Source organism: Gavialis gangeticus, unplaced genomic scaffold (assembly GCF_001723915.1).
Source record: "Gavialis gangeticus isolate Ggan-Ray unplaced genomic scaffold, GavGan_comp1, whole genome shotgun sequence".
Lineage (NCBI taxonomy): Eukaryota > Metazoa > Chordata > Crocodylia > Gavialidae > Gavialis > Gavialis gangeticus.
The window spans coordinates 20,289,566-20,296,119 of record NW_017729008.1 but is presented as its reverse complement, the minus strand read 5'-3'; the positions used below and the strand labels follow the sequence as shown (position 1 = coordinate 20,296,119).

At 48.0% G+C, this 6,554-nt stretch overlaps 1 protein-coding gene and 1 long non-coding RNA gene across 11 annotated transcripts in view; one reads left to right on the top strand and one right to left on the bottom strand.

The window, feature by feature from the left end:
* LOC109292173 overlaps positions 1-6,554 on the bottom strand; it is a 200,850-nt gene that overhangs the window by 59,194 nt on the left and 135,102 nt on the right. The gene's annotated exons all lie outside the window — the stretch shown is intronic.
* The window catches only part of MAGI2 (membrane associated guanylate kinase, WW and PDZ domain containing 2), an 886,876-nt gene continuing 884,064 nt past the window's right edge, over positions 3,743-6,554 (top strand). For 4 of the 10 annotated variants that reach the window (XM_019509478.1, XM_019509480.1, XM_019509483.1 and 1 more), the window contains exon 1: positions 3,764-4,144. The gene's annotated coding sequence lies outside the window, so the exon portion shown is untranslated. Of the gene's footprint in view, positions 4,145-6,554 lie in introns of all 10 variants that reach the window. The other 6 variants (XM_019509488.1, XM_019509489.1, XM_019509491.1 and 3 more) reach the window with 6 other exon arrangements.

Here is a 6,554-nt window from a genome sequence, read left to right as displayed (position 1 = left end):
TGACAAGGCTGTATAGCTTTTTACAAATTATCTAGGCATCTTAACACAAATATACCTGTTATAGCAAAATAACATGTAATACAGTTGGTTACATCAATCGCTTTTTCACTTCCTTGTGTTATATTAATGCACCTTATCAATCACTATTTCCAGTGCATGCTTAATATGTTATTGCTGCATAGCACAAACCTGGGTAACATGGCACAACCTTTTTTCTGTAGCCCATGCTGCACAGGCCTGCATATGATCTACAACCTTCAAGTACCGTAGAGTAGTGTATGGCCAGGTTAGCTGGGAACCAAGGGAGCTTGGAAATCTGTAAATCTCTGCAATTCAGGAAGAAGCAAGGAAATCCAGGGTCCCATGTAGAACTCTTTGATACCTTGGGTCAGTAATTTCTGGAACAAGTTGGATGCTTTGCAGAGCTTTGACAGACCTTGAGCAAAGGGCAGAAATGAGTCTGGGAACTATCTAACTCCATGTACAGAGAAAGGTATGTGAGAAGTAAGGACCCTATACAACTGAGATCTGAATATGAAAGCAAGACAAAGGGAGAAGGGAACACAACAGAACTCCTACCTCCCCCAAGCTGAAGGTGCAGTGATGGAAATGTATTGGCTCTACTTTTTCAGTAAAATAAATTAAAAATAATGAACAAAATCTTACCTCATCACAACAGTGACTGTATGCAGCACACAGGGCAAAAAGTTGGCTTTTTTGGATCATTACAGCGGCCCTCCCTTCCCTTCAGACTGGAGGGAAGCTGAACTGAGGGAGGGCATGACCAGGCCCCAGCAGACTGAATATGACCGGGGAGGGATTTAAACCTCCACCCTGGCCTACGGGGACCCCAGCCATGGTCTGCCCGGCTCTTCCCTCCTACTCCTGGCTCAGCATAGCCCAAGATCCTCACAGCCCCTCTCTCAGCCAGTGAACGATGCCGCTGTGCCTTCCCAACTGCCAGGGTCAGGTTTTGCTTGGAGTGGCTCAGGAGCAAAGGCCCAAATAGGGCACAGAGGGGCCCAGGACCAAAGTTGCATAAAGGAAAGTTCCTGCCCAGTGGTCCCTTCTACTTGCTGGAGAGTGAGGCCAGCCCAGCCCCAGCCCCCACAGCACAGTGCAGGGTGTAGGCTCACACTTTCAGCCCCAAGCCCTACTACCTTTCTCCATCAGGCACCAAGCTAGGTATGCCATGCCCACTGTTCCCAGCAGCAATGCAGCACAGCCCCTTATACCAGGCGCAGGTCACTACTCCTGCAGCTTCCCTGCTGCTGTCACTGTCAAGGGTCCACCCAAGCCATATGGGTAGGGGCCACCCATGCCGCTGAACTGCAGTCAGCCACCGGATGGGAAGACAGTGGCAGGGAAGCCTAGGGTGGGGGGTAGTACTCCACGTCTGGTACAAGGGGCTCTGATGCATATGATGGCTGGGGTCCCTTGCAGGGAGAGGGGCAGAAGGGGAAATAAACCTCCTCCTTGCCCCCTTCACCTCAGGGGGCCGTGCCAGCTGGGCTGGCATCTGGCCATGCCCCCACCCTGACCCCTGCCACTGGACTGCTGAGGGGGGACGGTGCCCTGGAGAGCTCAAGACTCTTCCCAGTGTGGGGAATGCACTGTGGGCAAGAGCGGGGGCAGGGGAGGGGGCAGAGCTGCTACAGCCTGTACAGGGCAGGTGGTAGCAGCAAGGTTTGGAGCAGTGGCTACAGGAGCTAAGCTTGATTTTGGGGTGACCACAGCCCCTAGTACTGCTGCCACTTGCCCCCTGCAGGCTGTGGCAGCTGTGTCCCACACGTCCCTCCCGCAGTGCAGTCCCCCCCACCAGGAAGAGAATTGCAGTACCTGGGATGCCCCCCCAACACACAGCAGTCCAGTGGCAAGGGAGGGAGTGTGACCAGATGCTGGCCAGGTCAGGTCGGTATGTCCCCCTGAGGCGAAGTGGGTAGGGAAGGGGTTTATTTCATCTTCTGTCCCCTCCCCCCACAGGGGATCCCAGTCAGGATCTGCCTGGCCAGGTGAGAGCAGCAGAGCCAACAGCCAGGGCTGGCAAACGCTGGCTGCAGTCCTCTGGGGGGGAGAGGGGATGGAAAGAGGAATAAACCACCTCCCTGCCCCCTTCATCTTGGGGGGCCATGCTGGGACGGCATCTGGCCACTCCCCCACCCCTGCTGCTGGACTGGGCAGGAGAGGGGGGACCTAGACAGGGCACCAGCTTCTGTCATGGCCCCCCAGGAGTGGAAGCAGAGAGGCATTTATTCCCCCTTCCCTTCCCAGTCCCACCGGCAGGGACGCTAGGTAGGGTCTGCCTGACTGGGTGCAAGTGGCGAAGATGATGGCCGGGAGAACAGTGAGCAGGGCGTGTTGAGCTCTGTGCCTGGGGGACAAAGGTTATAGGGCTTGAGGCTGAGAGGATGAGCCCATGCCATGTGCACTGCTGCAGAGGCTGGTGCTGGCCCTGCTCTCTGGGAGGTAGAAGGGGCAGTCAGGCAGTAGCTGCTCCCCAGGCTTCATGCTCTGCCCTGGGCTAGCTCCCTGCTGGTGGGATGGGAGGAATTAAACCCAATTTGCTTGAGGCTGCAGATGGGGCTGTCCATGCCCCACCACCACTGCTGGAGCTGCGAGGTGGAGGGGTGGGGATGCCTGCCAGGGGCTGGTACACCCTGGCTAGATACACCCTGGCTAGGGTCCCCTGGGGGGAGAAAGGAGAAAGGGGAGAATAAACCCTCTCCCTGCCCCCTTTGCCTCAGGGGGCCATGGCAGGTTGGTGTCTGGTCACATCCCTGCCCCTGCTAAGCTAGAGAGCAGAGGGGCGGGGCCAGCCCTGCTCTCGGGAGCAGAGAGCACAGCACAGCCCAGCACTGCAGAGCATGCTGGGATGCTGGGGGTCTCTGTTTTAAGGAAGGTGATTTACTTGACTTAATTTAAGCCAGAATTTCACTCCTTAAAAAAAAATAATGAAGTTGCCTCTTTGTGCACCCATGTGCACGTGTTTGTGCACCCATGCGCACACACAAATGCATGTATGTGCACATACATACATGCATGAATACATGCACACCTGAATGTCAACCCCATTTTTACAAAGATTTTGGAAGATTTCTGGATGTTGCTAATATATGGGACTCTGGAGGACTCTGGTAACCCAGAACTTCACTCCTGCAGAAAGTCTAAGATGGAAGAACCCACAGAAGAATAGCTTCAGCCCATGTAGCCCTGGAGGAGTCTGCCAGCAGGAAGCCAAGGTTTAGACAATTGGGGTTATACTATGTAGCCCTTGGGTCAAAGTTATTTGAAAGTACAGCATAAATAATCAAGTAAAGGACATATTTTCCTTACAAATAGGTTGTTTATTCTTCCTTTTTTTCAGCTTCATGTGTTATAAGAAGAATAAAATTGAGAAGCCATAAAGAACTGTATTGAATCAGGATGGTGCCTGTTTCTTAATATGAAAAATAGCTGTATTGGCCTATGATTCATCCACTAGTTTTAAATATTGTGGAGTTGCAGGGTATACAAACCATATGTGATTATTAACACTGAAAAGTTTAATTACATTTCTTTACACCATGCTGGCTTTTGTTGATTACTAAGGGAGAATTCAAAAGCAGAAAAATGCCTAATGATCTCCTCAGAGCTATATTTTTCTTCCTGCTTTGTAATGTAAATGGGTATTTTGAAAAACACCACAGACTCAAATGCTCCATCAGCATCCTTTCTGCTTTTAACAGAAGGATCACCTGACTGCCACCTAGAGATACCCTTTTCACTGAGAAAATTCAAAAGTAATAGGTAGGGATGGGGATAGAATAGGTCATCATTGCTGGGAAATGTAAAGGACCCTGACTAAACTGGAGCGGAGTTAGGCTGCTGGTGGGGGTGGAGAGAGAAAGAGAGAGAGGGAGAGATGTGTGTGGGGGGGAGCGCTGCTTCATCTTTTGAGAGGAGGGAAAACAAAAGAGCTCAGCTGCAGTTTTGTGTTTCTGTGTCTGGCTTTAGCAGAAAATTCTAGACATCCGTCCTGAAAAATCAAAGCACAGCTGAGAGACTACATCTATCAGGAAGATATTTTTTCCCCTCAGAATGGGTTGGATCAGTACAGGTGGTTTGCAGATCATGCGAAGACAGACTGGCTGAGCACCATGGAAAGGTGGGATAAGACTCTGTCTCTCTTTCTGTCTTTTTTTGCCTCCATTCATAGAGCAGTGAGTCAGTGACCCGGGACCCGATGAGGGGTCAGTTCGCATGATTAGGTGGGGTTTTAAACCCCACAAAACAAAACCAAAAATTAGAGGCACTACCATATTCAACCAGATGTTGAACCCAAACTTGAGCTGAGTCTGACTCGGCTGATAGCATTTCTGTGTGTTGTCTTTGGTGTTGTCTTTGTTTAGAATAGTTCGTGCAAGAAAGGACCAGACCATAAGACAGAACGCATGTTTCATTCACAAATTGTGAGATGACAGCTTTGATGCAGTTAAAATTGTGCCAGGGAGACTGTAAATGGAGGCTTTGATTGTTGTGTTTCTGGCAATGAAAGAGCTGTTGACTTTTGGAATTTCTTGTAATGTTGGCATGATTAGAAGTTGAACTGCGGTTATTGGTGAACATTGTTTGAATGGTAACAATGGGTAGTTCAAGCAGAGCAAGTTTGAATGGTATTTCTTCAATAGCAATTCCAAATGCATCTGACTCCTACACTCTCTTGGTTTTCATCAGATGCTGGGAATTTCTTTCTTTCCTGACAAAATGAAACAGGGCTGAAAAAGGAAAGCAGTTAATATTTCTGAGTTTCATGCGTTTATCGTACCGTAGCTATTGTTATATTAAAATGTCTCAATATCTAATACGAGTCCCGGTAATATCTTGTTTCCCTTGCTGTGTGGAAGCATTCCTTTTGTTTCTGAACGTGTTTTCTTCCCTTGTTTTTCTGAACAGAAAGCATCCCCTGGTTTTTGTTTTTCTTTTAATGGTAGCAGGAGGCTGGCATACAAAGTACCCATTGTGCACAGGTTAATGCTCTGCTTCATTCTGAAGTAAACTGCCTGGAGGTACTAGGAAGAAGTGGTGGGGGGGAGGAGGGGGAAGTGCTTGACTGGTGCCTAAGAAATATTGAATTCAGATGATTTAAATCACATATAGGAAAATCTATTTCTCTCCAGCTGGAATTCAGCTCCATGTCACACCAGCTCTGCAGACCGTAGCGGGGAGATTCTTAGCAACCAATAAATCAGATTTGTAATGGGCCCTTTAAAATTTGTCTGCGAGGGGTGACTGCCTGGCTCCCCTTTGGCCAAATTAAGATGCAATCTGACAGTGCACGAGCAGCTGTGTGCTGACATTTTCTTGTGAACCTAGTGAAAAATGGCTCCATATCTTTTTCCTAGTCCCGGAAAGATGGTCTCTGAGTAGCCATGCATTTTTCCTGTATTGTTGTTTGTTCCAGTTACCGTTCTCACTGATAGTGTCTGGCTGGTCATTTCAGTGTGATTCCCTTTAAATCTGTGCTCCAGTGACAGGGGATGGTAGTTCGGACAGATTCTGCCTGGAAGTCGGAACCTGCGCCAATACTACTGCCTAGACAAGAAACGTTTTTTACAAATGGGTCAGAGAAATGCTGCTAATAATGTTGCTCCTTTCAGTGTTAATGGAGTTAGATAAGTGGGCTGAAAAGCATGTGTCTTAATGTACCATCTACTGTAAAGGAGGAAAATGCAAGCCAGTTGTTAGGGAAATTGACAGGTATAACTGCAAATCCTTGGAATATAAATCCATTTCTGAAAGGATAAAGCTACCTTTGTTGAGAGAAGTGTGTGCTTATTCAAGGGAAAAGCTTGCATTCAGATACTACTAGACAATGCGGGGAGTAGTAGGGGGGGATGCACTGCTTTTATTGTACTATGAGTGTGCTTATTGAAGACATTCCTGTATCAAATGGCTATTGAGTATGCCACAGCAGCAGCATTTTAAGTTCCTCAGTTCAGGGTTCAGTTTATAAAATCAGCGGGCAGCAGAGGCAGGGTGTTCTTGGAGAAGCTCAGTTACTCGGTGTATGTGCAAGGTGACAGAAGGGGGTAGAGCTTGGCCATGTTCCTCAGTAATAACCCATACCATCTGATTCATGGCATAGGAGGTGACTCAGGAGGAAGCTGCTGCTTTAGGAGGATAAGGTGTCTTAGGATGAGTTACTTACACAAAAACAGGGTAAATATGGGATGGAAGGGGTGGCTATGGGAGTTATAGGGGTATTGTCCAGGTAATTCAGCCAAAGTTGTTTCATGAATGCCTAATAACTCATCTTCAGAAGAAAAAAGAAACCACTGAAAATATAAAATACCTTCACTTCCTTCACATTTTAAGTTACTTGTGTCTGCATTATTACAGACACAAGTCTGTACAAATTATGATTTACCATAAGCAAGCAATAGTTTTAAAAGCCTCCATCATGGAAACAAATGACACAAATGTTGTGTCATTTAGTCAGTAAAAGAGGCATTACCTCTTAAGTGGTGGTTAGAAACCAGGTTGTCTTAGAAGGGTTATAAAGCCCCCCCCCCCCC